This window comes from Falco cherrug, chromosome 5 (assembly GCF_023634085.1).
Source record: "Falco cherrug isolate bFalChe1 chromosome 5, bFalChe1.pri, whole genome shotgun sequence".
NCBI classification, from domain to species: Eukaryota; Metazoa; Chordata; class Aves; order Falconiformes; family Falconidae; genus Falco; species Falco cherrug.
In genome coordinates, this window is record NC_073701.1 from 22,898,617 (window position 1) to 22,923,794 (window position 25,178).

Below are 25,178 nucleotides of genomic sequence, written 5' to 3' on the forward strand. Positions count from 1 at the left end.
GGCAAAGGTAGGATTAGATGTCTAATTAGTTTATGTAGCCTTAGACATACATGTTTACTTCCTGGCACTGGGGGAAGGGCAGCCCATGAGAAGTCTAACCCTTGTCTCTCGGTGAAGTTTTCAGCTTTAAGAGCAGCCTAAGCCTGGGCAGGCTGAACAGGGAGGCCAAAATTTTCTAGACGTGTTTTCATTCCAGATGCCTGCTCACAGATGAAGTTGAAAACCCAGTCTGTATTACCAAATCTGAAATAATTTCTCATTTAGGGTTAGTTCCAAAATGTTTTATTTCCAAAAAATGACTCAGTGTAGACAGCCTGAAAGAACTTGCTTGAAACATTACGGAAAAGCTAATAAACTGTAATTAATGTCTCTTGGAAAGCTATTGTAGATCAGGGAAGTTGTATTTTAAGTATTTTTAATTTATCAAAGGTTTATCAAAGAACTTTAAGCTGTAACTCTCCCGTCTCCCACTGCAGTCATTGTTCAGCAGATATAACCAGGGCAATTCAGCATGGCATTCCCACAGTGACTTACTTTCACCCCGGATCAACACTGGCTCATCTGGAGAGCAGTAACGCAACGGCTGGTGTTACAGCTTGGCAGCCACTTTGCTGCGAAGCCAGTGGCTGCTTTTAAACCACCACTGAGAAGGGGTTGGACCAAGTTGGCTTGTTGGCTTTGCACTGAAGTGCTCATGAAGTCTTTTCCATCATTTCCAGTAGGAAAATGACCTGGCAGTGGGGATGAGAGTGTTGGGGAGCAGAAAGAGCAGGGGAAAAGTCGTAGGCCAAGGGTGAGCCCAGGGCAGGCAGGGGCAGCATCCTCCCCGACAAGGGCAGGGTCACACCTGGAGGACCTGAGCAGACTGAGCAGTGCCAGGCGCTGCCAACAGGTTTTATTAACTGCATCAGACAAGGCAAGGTGATGCATTAGGTTCAGGGTCCATCCCAGCAGTCCAGCCAGGAGCAGCAGGAGGCAGGACTAGGTCCAGCATCCGCCCAGGAAACAGAGACAAGGTTGCAGACCTGCACAGTTACAATGTAGCTCAGGACAGGCCTGGGTGCCCAGGATGGGGCTTAAACAGTGCCCCCCGACCCCCCTCCAGAAGCACCAGGCAGAATGTACAGGATGAGAGTCCCAGGTAAGGTTGGTCAGGGTGTTGAAGGTCTATTAGTGCCATTGGTGGTGGTCACTGCTGATGACTTTTACTTAAGCTGCTCCAGGTGTTTCTAAGACGATTAAAGAGCTATATAATTTTGTCATTTTTTTAAACAATTTGACTAGTTAATGGACTTGCACAAGTGTCCCAATTTTGCTAAAAACTAAAACTTTCCCAGATAGGCACATGTCAAGCATTAAAATTATCTCAAGTCATCCTGGATGTAGAGTTTATTGACATTTTCTCCTATAAAATTTTTTTCTCCCTTTGAACATCATCTTCTCTTTTCATACAGCAGAGATGATAATGTCATTGTCTTTCCTACCTGACAGAAGGCTTATTAGTTTTGTAATTGAAGTTGTATTTATGGAGTGTTCTGAGATATCTGGATGAAAAAAAATAGACTCGTGCAAGGCAAAGGAGCAAGAGTACACTGCAGCTGTTACACACTAGCAAAATTACTCAAGAGTAAAGTGATGGGAAGGAGATTCAGGTATGAACTTTTACCAGACCTTCAAGGATGGAAAATAGGGTTCTGCCGGAGACTGGGAACTTAACTTTTGCACTCAGAGATAGATAGCATTGGCCCTCGTGTTTCTTACTAAGTGTATTTGTGAGGAAGCACTAGAAGGGTAGTAGACAGAGGAAGATGAGAGCTGCATGCTGGTGTGTCAGGCTGGCACTAGGAATACAATTAGGTCATGAGGGTGGAGGTCACTGAGGTCACATGAGGGAAGGTTAAGAGAAACAGAGGGATGATGGTAAGTTTGAAAGGGAGAATGGATGGACAGACATGACTGATGATAGCTCTGTCGATTAGAAACAAAACCTTTAAATCACTCAAATTTGTTATCTGTATTCAAGAACACTTGTCCATGCCAGGACTCAGCATCCCTCTTTCTGTGTCAAATTAAGCAGCAGTGAACATTCCCTATGCGCTGTGAGCTGGTGGAACAATAGGTCTATTCTGAGCTCCGCTTGCAAGACTGTCTCATTCCAAAAGGTGTGTTCACCAGGAGAAATTCAATACTAGAAAGATACTTGGATAATTTTAGGAAGTAGAATAAAGCATGCTAAATCCCCAAAGGAGCTGACTCTTAAAATAGTATTAGCAGAGAAGCATGCTCTGTAAATCATTACCAAAAGTTAGGCTGAAAGCATTAAAACACTTTGCATAATATGCACATAGTTTCTGCCTTGATCTTCCAAGCCACTGTTGTTTATTTTCTTAAGCTTGTTCTGACCAAAGCTGGTTCTCTGGTCTTGCTATTCATGTGACAGTTGAAGATTCAGACTGGTCAGAAATAGGACAATCATGGGACTAAATCTCTAGAACTGCCTGAATCATAGGGTTAAAAGAGGACTGTGAAGTACTTAATAGGCTTCCTACACATTGCTCAGCAAGTTAGAGGTTAACAAAGGGCCTTATTCTTTGAAAAGATAATTGAGGCTGAAAACAAGTCAACCATCCCACAGCTAAGCCGTAGAGATCATCAGTTCTTGGGAACAATAGCTGATGATGTTCGGGATTCAGTGAGTTAAGTGGTTAATCTATACAGAAAGCTGCATCCATAATGGAGTTTAAATGGAGGGTATCCACCCAGTTTGACCCCTAGAGAATTGCTTCCTGCTGTTATGCTGATGGATATGTCTATAAATATCATGGTAGCCATCAGCAGATAAAATCTCACAGAGCTGAAAAGCCTCTCCCTATTAAATGATACATTGATCTCCATTAAACAGCAGTAGCCTGGGTTAATGAGCCACAGAAACCAATCCCCCTGCTCTGGCAGAGTGGCTGTAGCTGAAGAGGAGGAAGGCCAGTATATAGTTTCCTCCTTGATTTGGTGGAAAAAAGTCAAAAGTCTTTCTTCCTTCTACCCAATCTTCTCCACAGGGCTGTTCGTTACATCCTGTATTGGGCACTCAGGCAACATCTCATCAGCCTTTCGGTGCAATTTGTTCCAAATTTATCATTTGCTGTTTATACCCATCAGAGAAAGCTGTCAGTCAGGACAGTTAGAGCAAATCTGCATTTGCAGTTTTCTTTAGATAAAGCAGTACCTTCTGCCGTGGCAGAGAATGCACTGGCAGGTTTGTGTACCTTCTCCGGCACAGGTACTAATGGGTGGCAGACAAACTATAGCAACCACTTCTGTTGATCCTCACCTTTTTCTGTCACTTTTGTGATTTTAGCAAAAAAAGTGCTCACAGTCCTGTTTTGTTTTTTTTTTTTTTTTTTTTTCTTTAAAGACTAAAATCCTAAGGTTTTTAAGCTTATCATGTTATAATGCAAGGCCTGATGCACGGTTTTCTACTCTCAGAGCTGCTGGTGCTGCATACCATGTAACATGCACATACAGACTCCTATATTTGAATTCTCCATACTGCCTGTGTAATGCCTCCATGTCTGTACGTGCATACACGTCTCAGGACAAGTAACCCACCTTTCTGGTGCTTTAACTAGCTCTCCTGGTATTTAGAGATGCTAGTCACAAATTAGATAAACCATATGAAGTGGCTCTGATTTCTCTTGTATTTTGTGTATGTTTCTTTTCTGCGCTGTCCATTTGCTTCCCTTTGCTTTTCTTCCTCCATTTTTTTCTCTGGCTCCTTGCTCTTCAGTTGCTGGCTTACTGCAGATCGCATCCTTTCTCGGCACTGGGGACTGTGTCTGGCCGTTGTGCTGGGCAAACCCCTGGACATCATTGTGGAACTTACCTGGACAACTTGCAACAGATGTTTTGCATGGCGGCCCTGCATGGCAACTGATGCTGTTAGCAGTTTTCTTCTAGAGTTAATAAGAGCCAAGACAAGAAGGATTAAAAGAAAGAAGGGCTTCCTAGTCCCTCCAAACCCATGCCCATAGCCGCTTGCAACACCAGGATACAGAAGGAAAGGGGATTGTGAGGGCAGAATGAATAGGGTACTTCCCTTCTCCGCATGGGCATTTCTACTTAGGAAGTCCTATGCTTGTCTAGCAGTGACCTAGGCAAGGAAGAAAGGAGCATCGCTGGGACTTTATTTCTGGACTTGTCCTTTGTTGCTTCAGTGTCTGAGCATGCTTCAGTTTTGCTTCGGAGACCCTAGAAGGAGTTAAAGTAAACTGGAACATGAGAGAAGGATCATGAGATTTACCAGCTCAGCCTGCCTGGGTTGCACTCACAGTTGGGTCTGCTGAGTTCAGTGACTCAAAGAAATGAGCTGTCGTTACCTCTGAAGAGCCAATGCGCTAAGAGAAAATGATTCTGCTCCGTTTTCAGCCGTATCAACAAAACTGTTTACCGAGTTCCAAAGAGTTATATTTTTGGCAACCCTGTGGCCTGTTTTGGCCTGGTGAATGTTACTTGTGAGTAAGAAGGAAAGAACTTGACTTGACTCTCAATTATAAAGCATAATTTGTATGGCTGACAGTTAAAGAAAAACAAAGCAAACCCAGTACTTTGTATATTTACCTCACAGGATCCGCAGAGACAATAACTGTGGAGCCCACTGATTCAACTGGAGGGATATGTCTTGGTTTTTAGAGTCACATCTCTGATCTCTCAAAACAACCACAACCTGAGACAGGCAAAATCAGTGCTCGTACATCTAGTTGTAAACTGCCTGCTCAGTCATATAAGCCTGTGGAGAAGCTACGAGGTGGGTGGGATTTCTGTCACAGACAAGCCTCCTCTTTGGCCTTGGAGGCCACGTTAATTATGACAGTGCTGTAGTCTGTGTTCAGCCTCTGTGGCATCAAGAGAGCCCTGGTTAGGCTTCCTAAAGGAAGGACAGGATTTCAGCTATTTCCAAGACTTGGTTGGGAAATTGATCTTCCTTTGGGAGGAGCTGCAACCATCCTTGGTTTCTGCTGTCGTGCTGAGCGAGGGGAGCCTCCCTCTGTTCTCACTGTGGGAGATGTGGGCAGGGGGTGGGTGCAGCAAGACTGGAGACTGAGCCTGGTGTTGAGGTAAAAATGATGTTAAGTGGCTAACAGGGCACAAGGTCTTTGCTGCAGACTCGGGTTCCATGAAAATGCATGTGATGATGCCAGAAAAGCTGTATATTCTTGAAACAGCCACAAGGGTATGGTGTTGCTGACCACCTAACTTGGGCTAGAAATAACAGCCATGGTAGCACTGGCCACTACCTATGAAAGCGAATATGAAAAGGAATAGGAAGAGTCGAGAGAGCAACAGTGAAATAGATAGTAGCCTAATAAACAATTCATGCCAAGGATTTATACAGTGCTTTACTTATTCAAAGCACTGTGCAAAACATTAGCTTATAAACCTTAATTAATCATTCAGGTAATTAAATCAAAGTGGAATGAAAATGATTAGAGGAAGTTTGGAGTATGAAGTCTTCCTGAAATCATTAAATGATTTTGCTGTCTTTGATGGAAGGAAGAATTTCTTCCTTTAGGGTTTAAATGTGCTCACAGTGTGGGTGTTATTGCAGTTTTAATAACCACTTGCTTAATTCCCTGGGATGGGAGATTACATGCAGCACAGCCAAAGGTTTCTTGTTTCTTTGAGTACCTTCGGCAGTGCTGCATGCATGGGCCTAACAAAAATAAGAAGTATCACCAGCTCTGTGTTTCAGGGCACAGAATGATGACCAGCTTCAGGAAGAAATCTTTTCCTTTGACTTCTCACCAGCAGGACAGGCTGGGAGATAGGGTAGGGTTATGACATGACCTATTGCTTTAACTTAAGCAGGAGGGAAAGACAAAGCTGTTCTGTCATTTCATGTAGAGGAATCACTGAATGAGTGTGGCAAAAAGACACTGAGAATGCTGCAAGTGAAAGCTAATTTTTTTATGGGTTAATTCATTCCGCTGCAGTAAGAAGACAGGATTCTTTGGCAAAGAATCAGTGCAACTTGATTCTTCACTGTGGCATATTTAGGTTTGCATTATCACCTGCTGCCCACACTTATGTGGCATAAACTCCTGAGAGAAGTTGTGAAGAGATGCATTTTTAGTCAGCTGGCCTGAATCACTGGTTTGCTGATGAACCCCTGAAGCTGCTGGAAGATGACCTTTTTCATGCCAGGCTGGTATAGCCACAGACCAAACATATAGCTCTGATTTCCTAAATTAAAAGGCTGACTTCCTGCACTGTGTAAGTCAGATTTTCAATTTACCTGCAATCTGAGAACTCGGTATCTTAGGCAGGCACAATACAAGCAGTTGGTGCTGCAGATAAAGCCAACAACCTTCAAGAAAGACGTGATTTGATAGACTACTAATTGCTCTGATACCTTTGCTACCCTCCTTCAAAAAGACTACAAAAGTCTGTGTTTCCTTCTGACCTGGGATACTGTCACGTTAAGCAGTGAAAGCTATCAGACTTCTCCCTTTGTTCTGTCCCTTTTCCTCTGTCTAGTTCCCCTGAGGACAGAAGATCCTGGCAGCTAGATTTACCCTAGGCTTTTGCCTTTTGTTTTCCTGTACTTTTCTCTTGGCACAATTCAGAAGTTTTCAGTGTTGTGCTTCCATAATCACATGCTAAAATATTTGCGCAGCTGTTTGATGACAGAAAAGGGGCTAAAGACAAAATCCATTCTTCTGTTATTTGAAAAGTTTAAAACAAAAAACCTCAACCAACCAGAGTTTAATGTGAGTTAGTCATATAAAATTTTCAGTTTGCTCTGCTCTTGTATAGCAGAATCCTCTTTCACCTTGCCTGGTCTCACCCATGTCCTTCACCTCCCTCTCCTCATACATATAAACCCATGTTTTCACGCTTCTCTTAAAATGCCATGGGACTCCATTGCCCACCTGTGTGCACCCACTTCAGTCTCTTCCTGGTGTACAGAAACAGAACCAACTCCTACAGGCTATAATCACGCATTCTTCAGGCAAATCTCTGACTGAAGTCAGTGGAAGATTTGGCAGAAGGACCACAAAACTAATTACATTCCTCCCCCAAGTATATATATTGGATGGTGATGAGAGATGAGAAAATACTGCCTAGAAAGAAAGTCCATTAATAAATGAGAAGTAGATGTGGGGAAGAACAGTTGATTGAATTATTTATAATGCAGTTATAAAATTGCTAAGTAGCTGAGCTTTCCAGAAACCCATCAATTACATGCATGACCAAAGCAGCAGCTAATAGGAGTATAGACAAGCAGGAGCAAGGATCTCCATGAATATCAGGTGTGGAAATACAGTGAAAAAACCTAGCATATCAAAATAATTTAGCACAGAACGTATTTTAGTGTGGTAATAACTTTCTAATAGCCTTGAAAACTGTGAGTTAATTTTACCAGCTGTGCACCAGAGAATTTGAAGCAAAAACTGAACAAACATGGGCCCATCTTTTTAAAATAGAAAAACAGCATAGTTAATTCCTAACAAGACTAATTATAGATCAGATTTACAAAAACCTGGAGAGTGATACTAAGAGCAAAGATGAACCTAAATGTTTGAAAGAACCAATCTTGTCATGTATTTTTTGTCAGAATTATCTAATTGGTGACTGAAGATATGGAAGTAGATATACTACATTAGATCCTTTGGCGCAATGAGTAGAAGATTCAACTTTTCAAATCTTCGGTGGCTAAAAGAAGGAAAAATGAAAAGGCCAACAAGCTCTTTTTCAGCTTTAACATCTATAATTCACATGCATGAACTGCACTCCCACTACAAACAGTCCACCCCCTTCCTACACGCACAAACACACACTCCCAGCCTTTATCCTGCTCTTGGACCACACACACATCTCTGTCCAGTTTCTACCTTTTGCATCAGCCAGCCTCCTCCTTCTGATGCATGAACACCTCCTCTGAACTAATTCCTCAATTAAAGGTGTGTTTTCACCCTGGTCCAGCAAGTTTGGGGTGTTTTTTAAAGCTTTCTTGCCTTAGCTGTGCCCTCCAGACAAAGCCTTCCTTTCTGCAAGGGAACTTCACAAACAGGAATGTGGTCTGGACATTTATGGACAAAGGAACATTCATGTTCCCACTCCTGTTGCCTCTTAATTGTTAGGAAGAATGAATGTGCTGTGGCTTTAGCTTTCCACCTCAGTTTACGAAATCTATGTCCTCCTGTGGATGTACATTTAGGGTAGTTCTCTTTTTGTTTGTGGTTGAGACTGAAGCGTCCAGGCGCAGAGATGCACTCTTTCTGTACTGGCCTGGATCCAGCAGCCAGAATGTTGTTTCCAGCCATTTAGCCTCTCAGACCTTCTGTTTGTGAAATTAGCCTGATGAGGCGACTGATTAGAAATTGGTTCTTATTAGCTGCTGTCATTTTTATACCCTGTTCCATAAGTAATGTACAGCAGCCCTTGTGATCCCATTAAAGAGCTCTACCTAGTGCTCTGACGACGGGAAGATAAAGCTGCAGATGGAAAAGGCTTCTCAGTGCTGCAGGCTGAGCCCAGCCACCTCCTCTCCGCTATGTTCCTCTGCTGCTTCCATACTGCCTGCTAGCCCAGCATTATTCCTTCTCAGAATCGTTTTCTTTAGGGGACAGCTTCATTTTGAATGGCTTCATGCTATCACACCCAGAGGCACCAAGTCTTTCCCACTAAGCTAAGGGTAAAAAAGTCGGGGCATGCGGTGCCAACAATACAGATATATATAATTACATGCACCAGCCAGCATTCTCACTGTGTAAAGTTAAGTGTGCAGCTCAATTTCTGATCTTATTGCATTCTCATTTACGATTACTGAAGAAGCAGCCATAAAATGTCTGTGATAATGAGACTTTTTATAACATGTGTTCATATGTTTAGTAGTCTCATATCCATGTGGAAACAGATATTTGTAAGTCTGGGTGTACTCATAACTAATTTTGAACAAGCCACTAAGCCACCATGCAAGGAGGTGGGGGGGATGCTGTTGAAGTCCTGCATGTTTAATGTGAAGGGTCCAGACTTCCTGAGACTGGGCCTAGATGGGCTTACCTACTTTGCACAGATACTTCTTCCGAGTCTAGTGGCATTGGCATGGCCATCATTGCATTTGGTGACGTTCTCCAAGTCCCATGTTTTAGAATCACGTAAATATAGGAGAAACGGAAATTTTTTTCTAACCAAATTAAATTATAATCCTTGTAGTGTTTGGATAAAACCCAGAAAACTCAGTTTGAAGGCAGAAGCAAAGACAAGTAAAAAGACTTGAATTGTTATTGTTTTTAACATCTGAGATTTTTTTAGCCCACTCACAGCTTTTTGAATCTGGTTCAAGTCTTTTTAACCCTTCTGGCTGATGCTGCTGTTCTGAGCTTGTCCCATCTCTGCTGCTTCAGATTATGGTGGGGCAAAAAGGTACTTAACCCCCTGTCATGATGGGATCTTTAATATTTGGATTTGGGCATCTGGAGGCCTGTCTGTATCTAGCAAGTTGTGATGAGCCACTGTCAGAGAAAGCTCAGACAACCTGAGTTGAAAGTGGGGATAGGAAAGTTAGTTACGAAAGCAAACATGTGGGTTTTACTTCTGTTTGCTTTTGTCCATACCACCTACGTGCACACAGAGCTGTGTTTGTTACTGGCATCCTGAGAGAGGAAATGCATTACCTTAAAAGAAGCACTTGGCATGAAGAGAGAATAATAAGGAAAGCAACAAAGAACCATTAGCAACATTTTATTAAGAAGATGAGATAAATAGTCTGTCTCGTAAACAAGTGGTATTATTTAATTATCCAAGGATTTGCTTTCCAAAACAAGCCTCAATTGTTCATTGTCCAGCAAAATAACGCCTGCTTCTGCAGTCCTGGCTGCTTCTCTAACTACAGCCCAGAGTCCCAGCGTAGGTCTCTGCTGCTGTGGTCTGTCCTGCCTAACATTACTAATATCTAGGCTTATGTTATAATGAAAATACGTTAAGCAAGTAGGAAAGAGCAATATTAAGGCTCAGGATAATGCCAAGACTTTTCAGTTGAGGGGACAGGAACAAAGGAACTCTGCCTGCCCTGAGCTTCCCCGTAGCTGTAATAGGGCCTCATGGATGCACTTGCACTCTCTTGTGTTGGCAGAGAAACACTTGGCAGAAAAATACCCTATTACCGACTCAACTGCTCATTCACCTGCTCAGAGACAAAATTATATTGCTCCATCCTAGCACTTCAAACACTGGTGAGCGTGTGCTGATGTTGAGATGTTTACCAGAACAACATTTCTTTTTTCCTGTTTTCAAATGGCACTGTATTTCCCAGAGGAAGTGAGTGGCTCTCTCGGGGTTATGCCAGCTTTCCTACACCATACAAACAAGACTTAGAGATGCTGTAGAGCTCTGTGAGTGGAGTAACCAAAGCAGAGGGGGTGAGGATGGGGGGTGAGGGAAGTACCTGCTGTATAAAACAACCTTTTTTTAAAGAAATGGGGATTACCCAGGTCAGAGGAATCCTCAAAGGAGAAGGCAATACATACATTTGGTGCTTCCATTGCTGCTCCCTTACCAAGCCACAGGGGACCACTGCTCCGTTACCATGGCAACAGTGACGAATTGGCAGCCAGACCCATCATCACACAGCCTCCCTGAGACCCTGCGAGATGCTCTGGGAAAGACTTAGAGAAGGAGATTTGCATCTGAGGTCCCATTTCTTTTTTACTTTGGTTTTATATTGCAGGCCTAGGAAATAGAAAATTGTTTGTGTGAGCTTTCCAAAGAGAAACCTGTGTGGAGGCAGGGCACGATGAGTGGCGAGAGAGCTCTAATTTAGATGCCTGCCCTGGCAGAGGTGGGCGAACTATGGGTACTTGTCGGGGAGGAGCTGACTTGTGCAAGAAGAAGGTCACTTATGCAGCCTTGCTCTGTGAGTACTGACCCAGCTGACCTCTCATACCTTCTGCTGAAAATATTATTGTTTGTTATTCACTATGAAATTCTGGTGTTTCTTGTTTCTAAGGGGAGGAATTTTCTTTTGTGCAAGCTCTTCCAAATAGGCTTCATGCAAAATCCATGAATGCGCTACTACTGGATTTTTTTTTCTAGGCATGAAGTCCTTCTTGCAGGAGCTGCAGACTTACCCATTAGCAGCTCGATGAAATCTGCAGTTTGCAGTGAGCACTGCACAATCCGTACCTTAATGCATTGACACCAGGTTTTGTACTCTAGCCAGCTGATACGGTGCTATCTAAAGATCAGCTTTTTAATTTACTTCATGATTCCATCCTTTGTTATACAGGGTAACTTATTTGGTTTTGTTGAGATTAAGAATTTAAGCAGTAAGTAAACCAGATGCTGCTTGGAACAGGTGCAGAAAGACTATTTGCTCTATGTGGGATACAGTTACAAGCAATTGCATTCCAGTGAGCCAAACAGATGCATCAGATAAGCTGCTGATAAAAAGAATTATTATATTGGCAAAGATCCACCATACTCCACCATAGTACATGGATATCACAGCTAAGCATATAGACACAGCAGTCAAAAATACAAAAGCCATGGGTGAGAACAATCTAGCATGGCTAACAATAGGCATCTATAAATGTAATTGTGCTACAGAGCAGTATGATCATCAGTTTTAAATTCTTACCTGAGAAATATTAATTAAATCTAGAGATCTATGAGAAGAATATGCTGCTTTGCAAAAAATAATAATGCACTGCAAAAAAATTATAAGGAAAACGCAATCAAAGGGATCTTGTACACCATAGATCTGAAATCTCGATCAGCCTGCAGCCCGCTCACATGAAAGCCAAGGAGATTTTTTTTATCCAGATGAATTTGGTGCTTGTTCTGTTCCTTGGCCAGACGGCAGCACTAGGGCATCTATAGCTGTAATCTCATTAAGACTATTAGGCTGTGACTGTACTTGTGCTCTGTTGCTGGCATGAATTTAGGCAGGCAAATGATCCTTGGAGCATGGATGGCTCTCTCAATTCAGAGGAGATGAGCTATGTTCTTTCTCACGAGGTCTGAAAATCTTACAGCCTCGACTTTGGAAAGGCACTGTTTGCAAACCAGCTGGAAAGGCAAATAGGGACAGGTCTGCTCCATCCAGGCACACGAGGGCAATTTATGAACATAGCTTCTGTTTGTGGTAATGGGAGTCACATGTGTAAGTTCTCCGCACAATAACAGCAGAATACACTCCCTTCAGTGTGTAAATAGTATAAAGCTGTGCCTGTGTGAGTGTTGGCATGAGAGGCTGGGCTACAACAGAAGAAAAACAGAAATCAGAAATGAATTATTTGTTCATTTTTCCATCCTGAGACCAGTCCTGTGTTCTGCTTTGTCCGGTCTAACACAAGCAGAGTAGCCTTTGCTTTTTTGGACTGTTGGACCAAACTTGAAAATATTTTGATGATAGAGGATGTTTCTGGAGTCAGATACAACTTCTTTTCATCCAAGTTTATCCCATTACTCTTCCTTACAATTCCTTAGGACACCATAAATAACTGTTCTTCCCTTTTTGCATTCCTGCATCACTCAAATATTAGCAGATAGTTCTGCTCCTCTGCAGCAGCAGAGTGTAAGTACTTCTGGATGTAACTGGATTTCCAGTCCCCTCTGTGACCCTTGCACATGTGGACCTCTTGCACATAAACCCATACCGGTTTACGTCATTTGCGCGTGAGCCTCGGGAAGCAGTCCTTGCTGAATGAATGCCAGTGTACCACACAGTTCATAAATATGTAAAAGTAATGGGCCCTATCCCAACAAGCTTAGATTCAGAAACGTTTAGCAGATGTTCTGGCTGTGGGGGAGGAAAACAGGAGATGAATAAATACAATACTGCAATAACAAATACTTTGTTGATGAAATTGCACATAAATTAGAATGACAAACACACCCTTACCAGGACTTTGACCTATCCATAAAACAACATCAACATGTTCTATTAATAGTAGTTCCACATCCTCAGGATCAATAAAGTGACTCAATTGATTTACTTTCCCTTTTTTATTAATACTTCTCTAAACAGTGATGAATTTGGATAGAACATAGGTACAGTCTTTTTTATAGCTTGTCAGAGAACAATTCTAATAGTGCTAGTAAAGCAGTAAGATTCTCAACCAGGACCCCAGAGCCTTTTGCTAAAAAGAACCTAACCATGGGTAAGTTAAGAGTTTGAAGAAGACTTCCAGACCTGTTTGAGATTCAGGGCTGTCAGTTATTTCTAGACACCACTGCAAGGGAGCTGGTCTCTATACACTTGGTTAAAGGAGTAAAAAGATGTTGGTTTAAAAACAAGCGTACAAAACATAGCTCAGACTCTCCCCTATTCCAAACTCCAAATAGTAAACATGCCTTTTAGACTTTAATGCATGCTATGTGAGTAAACGAGTCCCAGGAGGAGCTCTGCACAGACAGCTCTTGTGCAGAATTTGTATAGTCCAAATTAGGTGAAGAACCAATGAAGTGTCTCAATGATGACCTCGCAGGACTTTCATTCCATTACATTTCACCAAGGTATATTTAAATCCATTTCTTTAGTCCTTGTCAGGGACTAGCTGAGTACAAGGAAATGCTGTACTTCTGATTCTTTGTTTAGTATATTAATTGCATAGCATGGCAACAGTCTTCATCTGGGTATGGTCTTCTTGCATAGCTACATTTTGTGATTGAAAAGCACTTGTCATACTGCTTTAGATGATCTTGCACCTGTTTACAGACCTGAGCTGTTGCTGCTCTTAAAGGAAACGTGAAGTCAAACTGAGCGGGGCTACTCTTCCCAGCCCTTAGCATACCGTACAGTTTTGGGAGGGAGTTTTCTGCCCTTGTGTAGCCTTTGTTCTGGGTTACTTTTACTTAAAAAATTACAGTATAGTGAAGTGAAAGCTGTGTGTTTCTCATTAGCTTCCTGCATGCCCACAGTCCTGAGTCAAAGCAGCAAACCCAGCAGCAATTTTGTATTTTACTGCTTGGAAAACTCTGTGTGCAGTGCAATTATCTGCAGTGTGTATGCACAGACTTGGAGATTCTCTTATTCCTAAAATGCTCCCAAATGCTTAAGTCTACACTGAATCCACAGCAGATTTGCATGTAGCCCCAGAGAAACTTTCCTTATTCGTTCCTATCTGAAAGCTTATTTTCTTAAGCCTGAAGGGTTAGAAACATTTTTCTACATGATCAAAATTTACTGAATCTGATGGGCTGGCTTTTTATTTCCCTGTTGAACTGGAGAAATTTTTACCTAGAGAAGTTTCTACTTTTTTTTAGTGAGCTAATAGGTAGTTTTTTTCCAGTGAATTAGTCTTATATTTGTTTTCTTGTAATAAAACACCACCAGCAATTTATCTGGAACTTGGCTCCCACCTCTGCACACAACATCACTCCAGATCAGTGTGTTGCGTGTGTGTTCAGGGGTGGTGGAAGGGAGTTAAATAGCATCATTTTATAAATATTGCAGTTATTCAAATGCTTATGCAGTGAATAACCACTTGCATCAGGAGAATGCTGGTTGATGATTTCTGCCTCGTGTTTCAAACACAAGTTGAACACCTATGATATTGCTTAGGAAGTCAGCTCTATATTTTCTCCAGAATTGGACAACATTTTCTGCTAACAGTTGCAGCTGATCCAGAAGACAGCAAATTTTCAGACCTCTGTAGACTAGATTTTATCTGCTGTCCTTCAGTTTCTTCTGGGAACATTTCTTTTGGAAGCATTCAGCTGCTGATTTTAATACAGATTACTTTTACATTAAAAAAAATTTGCTCTAGCTGTCCAAGTAGATGTGAGCATCAGAAAATAAGACTATAACTCGTCAAAGAGAACCCCAATTAAATTGCCTCCAGCAGGTAGCAATTTAAATGTAGTGAGTTTTAGCAGAAACACTTGCATACAGGAGGTAAGAGTTCTGGTTGACGGAGAGCATCGCAGATGCTTCAGTGGCACTTTGGTTTCATGTTGTGGCCTTGCCACATATACGGAAAGCAAAAGAAATTCTCTGGCACTGTAAATGTCATACTAAGATATATAAACAGAAGGGATGTTTACAGAACACACGAAGTGCTCCTTCCATTCTACATCATACTGGTAAGGCCTCTAACTGGGAACACGCTGTGTGTTGTTCCTGCACAGGGAAATTCAGGAAAGGCATGGACTAAAGTGAGAGTCGCCAAAGGTGAATGCTGAGAATCACCAGAGGCCTCACAATGTAGCCTAGGAGGACAGTCAGGAAGAAATGGAGTTTTAGGACTTGGGGAATGTATTAAGAGGTGATTTTCATGTATCTAAAAGGCTGTTGCAGGAATAAGAGGGACAAATGTTTTCTTTCTCTGTGATGGGTAGGATGAGAAGTAGATATAAATTATGGTAAAAGAGATCCAGGTTAATCGTTAGGGAAAACTTTCTAAAGGCAAAAAGAGTGAATCATGAGAAAAGAACGTCTTGTCTGGATAGACTGTGGTGTCTGCAGCACTGGGGAGGTCTTTAAGGGGTAAAACAGATGGGACAGAGATGCTTTCACAGGGATGGAGTTAGATGACCCCTCAGTATCCCTTCCAGCCCTGTAATTCGGTGATTACCTCCTCATTTGAAAATCCACTTGCTGTGTTTTTACTTGCTAATTCCAGATGTGGGGACTCTGCTCTGGGACAGTATTCTTCGAGTGGAATTGATGTTCTTGTTTTTTAAAGATTACAAATTCCCACAGGATCAGTCATGCACCTGGCAAGTTCTGAGCCTTGGAAGGTCGTCAGAAGAGAATTCACAATTTCTTGGCCATTTTTACTGTGAAAATAGCTTTGATATCATGGAGATACCAAAAACTTTCTTGGATTTTCTTCTTTAACTTGCCTTCCTTGCTATACTCCGTGTCTAACTGGGAGTAGCACCTGGCCTTTATGAACCTTCAATAAATTCTTGTAGAAACAGAATACATAAAAAAAGTCAGGCCTTACTTTTGTATATTGATTTTTCAAAATGGGACACAGTACCATACTCTGACCTTATTTTGAGCAGTAGCAGCTCACCTCCTTTTAAGAGGTGCATCTTGAACCACAGTATCTTTTCCTGAGTTGTTTTGGGACTGCTTCCTTGATGGCTGTTTTACTTACTAGTGGTGACTTCTGGAGTGCCAGGCATCTAGTTTTACAGTGCTTGCAGGCACTCATTCACAGGGAGTCACTGCTTGGCTGGGGTGAGGTGATTGTTACCTAGCCCAGTGCAAACCAGCAGTTCTGTAAAGTCCTCAGGGAAGATAATGGTGATGGGCCTACCTTGCACATCACCAGCCTGGAACATCAGTCTTCTGCTGGGCTGTGATGTGGGATTTCAGCTGCCACAGCTTGCTTTTACAAAGTAGGCCATTTTGGTTTTGCTTTAGTTCTACTTGTTTAAACCCTTCCTCTTACAGCGCATTGTGAAAACTTCACCGGGAACCTAACAGCATAATGATGCAAATAACCCTATCATATGGCTAAGCCTCTCTGGTGCTGGATTACAAAATATCAAGCCAAGATGTACAAGTCTTGCTGTGGATGCCACAGACAGCCTCATGCTAGAGTGCAGATGGCTCTTCAGTTCCCTAGTGGGAATTGTTCAGATGCTTATTAGGATTTTACAAAGATTACTGTTAAACTTGCAGCTCTCCTCCTGACTGTTCAGAGTGCTCAGCCAGTAATCAGTGAGTGGACACACTGCACACGTTGGCCCCTTTAAGAGCATTTTAAAATGTCTCCTGTATCAACATATGTAAACCCTCTTCTCTGCCTGCTTTCAGTTTTCAATAATCTAACACTTCCTCAACCTGCATCTTTGTAGAGGAGGACACCTTGACATATTGGTTATTAACAGGTAATAGAAGCTGCTGCCTGCCCTTCAAAGAGCTACTATGTCAGTGACCTTCATTGACTTCAGAGGTGGAAATGCCCATTGACTCGAGCTCTTGCTGCCCTTTGGGACTTGTATGTGCATGACTTTGTGCATCTGCTCAGGTAAGGACAGGCGTCTTTGCCAGATTTTCCAACACATAAGCTCTATCAGCAGGCTGCGGCTCTCAAGGGATTGCAACCAGTAGCTCTAATTTCTATGCTTATGGAAACTCCATCAGTAAACAGGGTGGGTTGAGCCAAATTTAGCTCAGCTAAAGGCTTTCCTCCATCTGTTCTCAGACAGGGATATAGATAGTGATTTGGGAATTGTGCACTTCTGGCTGATATTTGTCACACCACGCTGTAGTAAAAATGTCCTCAGCTGTGTCATGAACTCATTTTATCTATCTCTTATGAACTGTATCTATTTTGGTTTTTATCACATTGTTATTGCAGTACCTGACTGCTTTTCACGCCAAAATCTCTAATAGACTGTGGAGGTCAAAACTTCTCTTAAGGTAGGGCTGGAAGACTGTGGCTTTAGGACATTGGGACTGTGTGGTTCTGGATGTGAAAGAGGTTTGAATTATCTCTGCTGGAAAGGAAAGGCCTATTTGAAGGGAAACTTGTGTACTTTCATATTACCATTGCTATTAACATATTATCCTGGGTTTGTACTTGATTCTTAACCCCTGGGTCATTCACAGTGCTTCTGTATTTGTTTGCATTCCTGCTCTATTCAGGTACACATCAACTGGCTCCCTCAGCTGAAGAATTCAAGGGCATACTCAGCTGAGCGTAGCAAAGACAGCATGTATGTGTGCACTGCTTATACATACTGAAGTGTATAGATAGCAATGAAACAAATATACATAAATGAATACAAACCTGTGTATATATATGCAGACACGGGTGTATCTATGTGCTGAACTGACTGCTTTCCCTGACTGCACTTCAGATGCAGAGCGCTCAGCCAGTAACCAGCGGCTTCCAAGAGCATTTAAATAAGCATGCAGATATGCATACATATATAACCCTACACACAGAGAACATTTTATGTTTCTCAGTACTTTCTTGAAGAACAGTTTTGTCATTTCCCTGTCCATCCAATACCTGTACTATTACCTCAGCGTAACCTGAGGAATTAGTCAATATTTGGGTCTTCCAAGTTGATTCAATTAGCAGGAGACAAGGATAATGGGAGCAGACATTCATCTGATGTAATTTTGTTCTTGCAGAGCTAACAGGCAATGAGCTATTTTCCCCAAACACAGCAGGATCCAAACTGGGGGAGTTGCTATGACCACAGCTCCAAGCTTCTCCCCAGCCAACCCCGAACCAAAAATATATTTAGCCCTTTCTCATGATGATTTTTGCAAGCGTCTCTCCAGACATTTTTAGATCTGATTTGCCACCTTTCTCCTGCCGGTTTCTTACGTGCCATCTCTCCCGCGCTCGGTTTCATCAGCGTTTCACATTTACATGCAAAACGTGCGTGGAAACCTTCCAGGCGCACACCGCGGCCGGTGCCAGGGCCTGGCTGGCAGGCGGCGCCCATTGTCCCGGCCACCCAGGGGGCCTCCTCTAGGGGAGCGGTGGCTTTGCCCGAGGCGGGGGGCAGCTCTTCACGGGATCCCGGGCAGCAGCAGCTTTACTTCGAGCGAGGAACACCCGCCCACCGTCGAGGAGGTGGGTGACAGCGTGGGGGGCCCGGCCCGGCCTGGCGTGACAGCAGCGGGGACAGCGCAAAGCGGGGACAGCGCAGAGGGCCATGGCCGCGGCGGGCGGGGGCGCGCGCCCCGGTCACAGAGCGCGCCCCCGGCGTGCGCCGCCTCACACGCGAGCGCCGCCCCCGCCCGGGGCGCTTTAAACGGTTGGCTCTTCGCCCCGCCCCCTTTTTTGATCTCCGCTCCGCCAGTCGCGTTTGGCGCGCGCCCTGGCCCCGCCCTGCCCCGGCGGCCAATCCCCGCTCGGCCTGTGCCATTCGAGCGGTGGGAGCGTACCATTGCCAGGGAGCGGGGGAGGAGCCGAGAGCGTGCGGGGCTGGGAGGGGGACAGGACCGCAGCCTTTCATTGTTCGCCGCCGCACCTGCTTCATTCCCGTTGCCGTCGCTCTCCCCCCCTTCTCCCCCTTTCTCAGGGCCCCGTGGGCCCTGCGGCTGGAGACCCCGCTCCCCGCCGCCCTCCCCTCGATCCCGTGTACCGCTTTAAGGGAACGGTGTGGGTGTGTCTGTGTGTGTGTGGGTGTGTGTGTGCGCGCGCGTGTGGCCTTGCCCGCACGCGCTCCTCCTCCCGCCCCGCCAACCGCTCCGCGCGCGGGGCGGGGCGGGCCGGGCCGAGGCAGCGGTAGCCGGGGCTGCCAAGGTGTGCGCGCGCCGCCGCCGCTTCACCCGCCCCCTCCCGCGGCGGGCAGGGTCGGGCCGCTCCGCGCCGCGCCGGCACCCGGACGGGGGGAGCGCGGCGCCCCCCAGGGCAGAGGCGCCGCCAGCCACCCAGCCCCGCCGCCGCCCCCGGAGCAGCATGAGGCGAAGGCAAGTGCGTGGCGGGGTTCCTCCGCCACCGCCCCCCGGGAGGGAGGAGGGCGGGCTCCCGCGGTGCGGCAGGTGGGGCGGCCGCGTTCCCTGCGGAGGAGCCGCTTCGCCCGTCGGCATCGCGCGGGGAGCGGCCTGGCGCGGCGGCGCGGGGGTCTCTGCGAGGCGCCAGGCCGGGGAGCGGGCCCGCGGGGAGCGGCGGCGGGGTGCAGCCGCCAGACCCGATCCCCGGCGGCCCGCGGCGGGGCGGCTGGTCCCCGCCGGATCGCTGACCCGATTACGCGGCTCGGCGCCGGGGAGGAACGAGGCGGTGGCGGCCGGGAGGCCGGCCCGAGGACCCCCTAGCGCTCCCTCGCCGGAGGGGGGTGGCTCAGCGAAAGGTACCGGGCACCTCATCCGCTGGTCCCGGCCCGGGCGGAGGAGGAGGAGCCGGCGGCGCTTGTGCGGGGTGGGCGCAGGCTGCCTGCGGGAGGGCGGCGGGGGCTCCCCGCGGGCGGCAGCGCTCGGTCCCGCCGGCTCGGTCCCGCCGGGGCGCCCGGGGCGTGCTGCTTCTCCCTGCCGCCGGCTGTGCCGCTGACCGCCGCTCTGCGGGTCGCGTTACGCCGGTAAACTTTACAGCGCTGGCTGCCACAGTGTCATGAAGCACACCTAACGCTTCCATAGCCAGGCGGCTGATGACAGCCCCACAAAGAGAAAGCATGTACTGGCTTCGTCCTGTGTGTGCTTTTGCTTGTGTCGCAGACCTAAGCCTTTAGGCTTTTTATTGTGATTCTAGATGTGCTCAGTACAAGGGATGTCCAGCTATCTAATACTTTTGTGTCCGTTGTGGTTTTTTTGTTATGTTACGGACGTGATTGCTGCAGGCTGTTGTCCTAAGATGTGTTAAGGGTGTTAGACTTAACAGAGGTAACTGCTTCCAAGCATAGGGCTCCTTCTCTTACTCTAATGAAAACTTGCTTATGCGTTCATTGTAACAACTCCATTCCATATTCTGAAGAAGTCATCTCTTACCTCATGCAGTCATCCATTTAAGGTTAGTGCTGTGGAGCAATTGACAGTAACTTTTGTTGAGATGGAGGAATATGTTACAAGTCTGGCACTACAAAAGTTGCCGCTTCCTTTGTTGATTCTGTTGTACTACTTTGAAAGGTTAATGAAATGAAGAACCTGTGGAAAGTCTCTTGGAGTGTTAGACTTAAGACTTCAATTGGGGTTCTTGCTTATTCTGCACTTTAAATGAACTTGGTCTGTACTAGCATAGGGGGCTTAGGGGAAGCTGAGAAAAGAAATGGGCCCTTGCTGGGCAACATGGAGATACAGAAACTACCTCTTAGGGCTAATTCTGGTTACAAACTTTGAAATCTACAAGTTACCCGAGCTTGAAAAAACCCAGTAAACAAGATTTTCTGCCTATAACCAAAAACTGACTTGAAATAGACTTCTGTTCCCAACAGTTACGCTGATTACCTCTTCCTGCATTTCTTTTGGAGAATGTGTTTATTCTACTTATTTTTCACTGTCAACATTTTCAGCGCTTGTGTTTGAGTTGGTCGTAATGCAGGCATGATTTTGGTAAAAGTAAGTCATTGCATGGGAATTAACTTCTTTAATCATGTGAATATTTCTACTGGTCAAAGAGTCTGTGAAAGCTTACTTGCACAAAACTAGATTTGGAGTTAGATTGAAGTTGGCAGTGTCCCTTTAAACCAGCCAGAATTCCACTACATGTTCATCTGTAGCAGAAAAAGTCACACTACAGTTAAGAAAACAGTTAGATTTGTACTTAGCTTGCAGCTTGCTAAAGTACTCATGTCCAAGAACATGGATGGATATAACTAGCTATGCTAGACTTTGTATTCAATCAGATCTTAAAGGCCAGGTTGGATGCGGCTTTGAGCAACCTGGTCTAGTGGAAGGTGTCCCTGCTGATGGTAGAGGAGTTGAAACTGGATGATCTTTAAGGTCCCTTCCAAACCAAATCATTCTGTGATTCTGTGAATTATAGTTGGGAGGTACACCTTATAACTAATTGGTGAAGCTGGAAATTCTTTAGTTCTTAAATTAAAGCCCTCTTAGATGTTACTGGGCAACCATGAAGTTTTTTCTTTTAACAGTTATTCTTAAGTATTTGTGCAGAAAAAATAACTAATAGCTATGTAGGTTATGAATGACATGTATCTCAATTCCAATTTCCAATACATTTGAATTCAAACCTTGTTCCTGACTATCCTGTGTGTTAAGAAAGGATCTGTAAATACTACGTGACTCTGTAATTCCTGGCGTAAACCTAAACAAAACTGATTGAGGTCAGGATGACATTTTATTCTAAGCTTTTGTGCCTCTCTGGGTTTCAAATATCCTGCAAACGTGCCTCATATGAAAAATCTTACTTATTTTGCAGGTGCCAGTCTCTTTTGATAAAGCCTACAGCAGTGTTACTTTTCTATGAAAAAGCTTGAATTATTGTTGTACACATGGTAAAGCAGAGCTGATGACATGTTGCTTTTGGAGAAAGCTGAGGCAGGATTGGTCCTTAGTGGTATGTGTTCCTCTCATCGTGTGGGATTTCAAAATGACTTCTCTGTCACTTATGTAATCCATGAATGGATTAGGATTTTTTTCTCCTTTGCAAACACAAAGGCTGTCTTGCCAATGTAATCTTATGAATAGTATTCAGGGTGGCTCTAGGTAAAAAGAAAGAGAAAACTGTCTATGCTGCTGCTGCTGTCTTTGTTAGAGACAGAAAACTTCCACTCTGTTTTGACTATGTCACAGGGAATTGCCTGAGAGCAACAGCAGAACCTGGACATGGACTTTCTTTGGTGTTACAGGTGTTGTTCTGTTACTGTGGAGAAGCCTGAGGAAGCTGTGGTAAGAGGTTGGTCAAAACTTGTTTCTGCCATGCAGCTTCCAGCTCTGATGTTTTAGGAATCTGTTCTCTGCCAGCTGATCTACATCTTAATAGCCTGGGGTGGAAGAATCCTTTCACTTAGGGCTGAAGCTGGGGCTACACTGTTGATCCAGGGTATGATCTATGGTATGTAAGGTTCTCACACAGATTCAGTTATACAGGTAAAGCACACGTGTACTATTTGGGCTTGCCTTAACACTGTGGTCTGTTGTTAATAGATGGGTGTGAAATGCAGCTTTGGCAACGTACTGTACAACTGTTCTAATATGGCTGAGATATTCCTAGTGCGGGTGTGATCCGAGAGATTTTTCTTGGGCGAGTGCTTTTACTGTAGCAGATCCTAATGATGATCTCACCTTTCATTTAGAAAGGGGAGGAGGGGGAAATTCCTGCCTGTAAATCCAGGAAGTGGGTTTTTACATGAGCTCCATCGGGGAGCCTTGCTTGCATTTTCTTAGGTCTCCCAGCAGCCCCAGAGCCTACAGCTGATCTTAGCCTTGCAAACTAGCAGGATGTAACTGAGATGTCACCTACAGAAATGCTGTTCATAATTTGATAGGTGGTAATAAAGCAGCAATAATACTGATTTGGTGTTCATGCTGCTTTTTGGAAATGGTAAGATACAAGAGGCAGGCACTATTTTATTTACTAGGAGGGGAGCCCAAAACAGTAGAGACAGAGCAAGAGGTAAGCTAGCATAGGAACATCAAATCACCACCCTTTCCTTCCTTTTTTCTCTTCCTCCCTCCCCTAGCTGAATGCCATCTTCTGTGTGATTGCACAAGGGAGAGGGAGAAAGGGAAAAGTGCATCTAGGAGAACCCAAGAATGTACGCTCCGAGGAAAGAGATCTGCATGTAGATGGTGCTTGTGCATGGTATGAAGACATTTGGATTCCAACCCTGTGTTTGGGACGCTCAGTCGCTGAATTATTTGTCTGTTCCTGCAGTTTCCTAATGTTGAGGTAGTTGGAATACGTAGTTGATAGGGCTCTAAGAGCATTTAGTTTCTTTGTGTAAACAGTAAACTGACATGGATCATAGCTCTTCTCATTCTCCTGCCTGTATTGTATCTTGATTTGAAGAGGCACTGTGATGCTCTTATGTATGGAATAGCTTGTGATAGAAATTCAGTGTCCAGATATGGGAAACAATTTAAGGAAAGGAAGGTTGCTCACCTGTGTGGGCATCCTCTCTTCTGACACTCCCTCCCCCCCTTTTTCTTTTAATGTTCAGTCAAGCAGAATTATTTGGCTTAAGTAGCAAGAGGAAATTGAAGGATGTTCTTCTTTCTTTTCTGAGGTATTGAAATTTACTCCATTCAAAAGTATTCAGTGAGACAAGAAAAGAAAATGCAAGTTCTTGCTCTTTGTAGACAGCAGTAAATTAACAATAGAATTATTTCGGATTCAGGAAAGAGGAACCTATTTTGTCCCACACTTTTGAAGGGGAGTTCATAACTTTTCTGCTAAAGGTGTGTGGTCAGTACCAGGTTAAATGTCTTGCTGAAGACAGTAACCTGATTGCTCCAGTAGGGATCAACTGTTCTGAAACTATTGTTTTTGCAATAGACAACATGAGAAACTGCATTTCTCTTTTGAGAAGGGGCAAGGAAGAAAGGTATGGAGATTGTGAGGAAAACGTTTTTGCTAGATTCCTGTCTCTCTCAGCCTGTCATCTCTGACTTCTCCCCAGATCTTTATCTGGGTTGAATGTTAACCTTTTTCATTCTTTCTCCACAACATCTTTGAGATACGATCTTTTGTGTCTAGCCACATGGTTAAAACTCGTCTAGGCTGCCCTTGCTTTGTCTGGATTTCTTTTTGATACTCAGCTGTTCAAAACAATGGCCGTTTTTACTGAAAGTGGAGGTTTTTGTTTGGGGTTTTTTTTTGTTTGCCTTTGCCTTTTAGCAAATCATTCCTGTATGGAGTTCTACAACTACAGACATAAGCTGGTTTTTTTAGCCCTTTTCAACTGTCATCTAGAGGGGCATACTGTGGAGAATGTAACGTGTAGTCCCACCTGTTAATGCTGCTAACTTTTAGGCATTTGCTAAACCCTTGTGGCCTTTCTTTACCTTGTTCTCATCATGAAGAGAGGAGTGGCAGATGGATGCTTTTCATCCATCATGAAGAAGAGTTCCATAAACATCGATGAAGCCGCCTCGTCTGCCTTCAGAGAAGTTCTTAATGCCTTCCCTTGCCATGAACTGACTGAACCAGAACTGCCCAGCAGTGGACTCAGTAGGTCATTGCTTATTTTTCTGATTGTTTTTGCCTTTTGGATGTGCTCCCTTCTTTTGTTGGATCCACTTGTCCATCAGTCATCCCTTGAGTTGGAGCCTCTCTGTGCAAGATATGTGTTTTCTTCTGTTCCTGTGTAGCATATTGTGTACTGGAGTTCTGGTTTAGACTGCTGAATCTCAAACGTTATTGTAGGATACAAAACAAAGGTAAAATCTTGCAGCTTTCTGTTTTCTGTGCTGACTGTTTCCAACATCAGTCCAGAAGTATTTGTCTTATGTTATGGGTCTTTTGCTGTGTTTGCCTGCATTAGGATTCCAATTGTACAGCTTAATTAAAATCTGGGAAATAATGCACTTATTGCATCAACTTCCTCTTTGGCCAGCAGGAAAATTGTTCTGATTTACTGCTTTCTGCCCTGCTGTTTGGAAATAATTCCTCTGAATCTGCAGTGCTTTGAAGTGAGGCAAGGCTTGCTGGGAGCTGATGTGGCTGAGGGAAGAGGACACTTCAATGCATTGAAGACTTCTAATAAATCTACCTTTCAAGTGTTTTGCTTAGTTATATCTTTTATTGGCTGCAAGATGCTTTGGAATGAGCTTTGGGTGGTGTGTCTGATGAAGTCTTAGG

General features: G+C 44.3%; 2 protein-coding genes across 2 annotated transcripts in view; one reads left to right on the forward strand and one right to left on the reverse strand.

Moving 5' to 3' along the window:
- LOC102047184 (tubulin alpha-4 chain-like) overlaps positions 1-25,178 on the reverse strand; it is a 121,769-nt gene that overhangs the window by 23,627 nt on the left and 72,964 nt on the right. The gene's annotated exons all lie outside the window — the stretch shown is intronic.
- The window catches only part of MICAL3 (microtubule associated monooxygenase, calponin and LIM domain containing 3), a 161,711-nt gene continuing 156,048 nt past the window's right edge, over positions 19,516-25,178 (forward strand). Inside the window, exon 1 of the mRNA XM_055712819.1 lies at positions 19,516-19,773. The gene's annotated coding sequence lies outside the window, so the exon portion shown is untranslated. The remainder of the gene's footprint in view (positions 19,774-25,178) is intronic.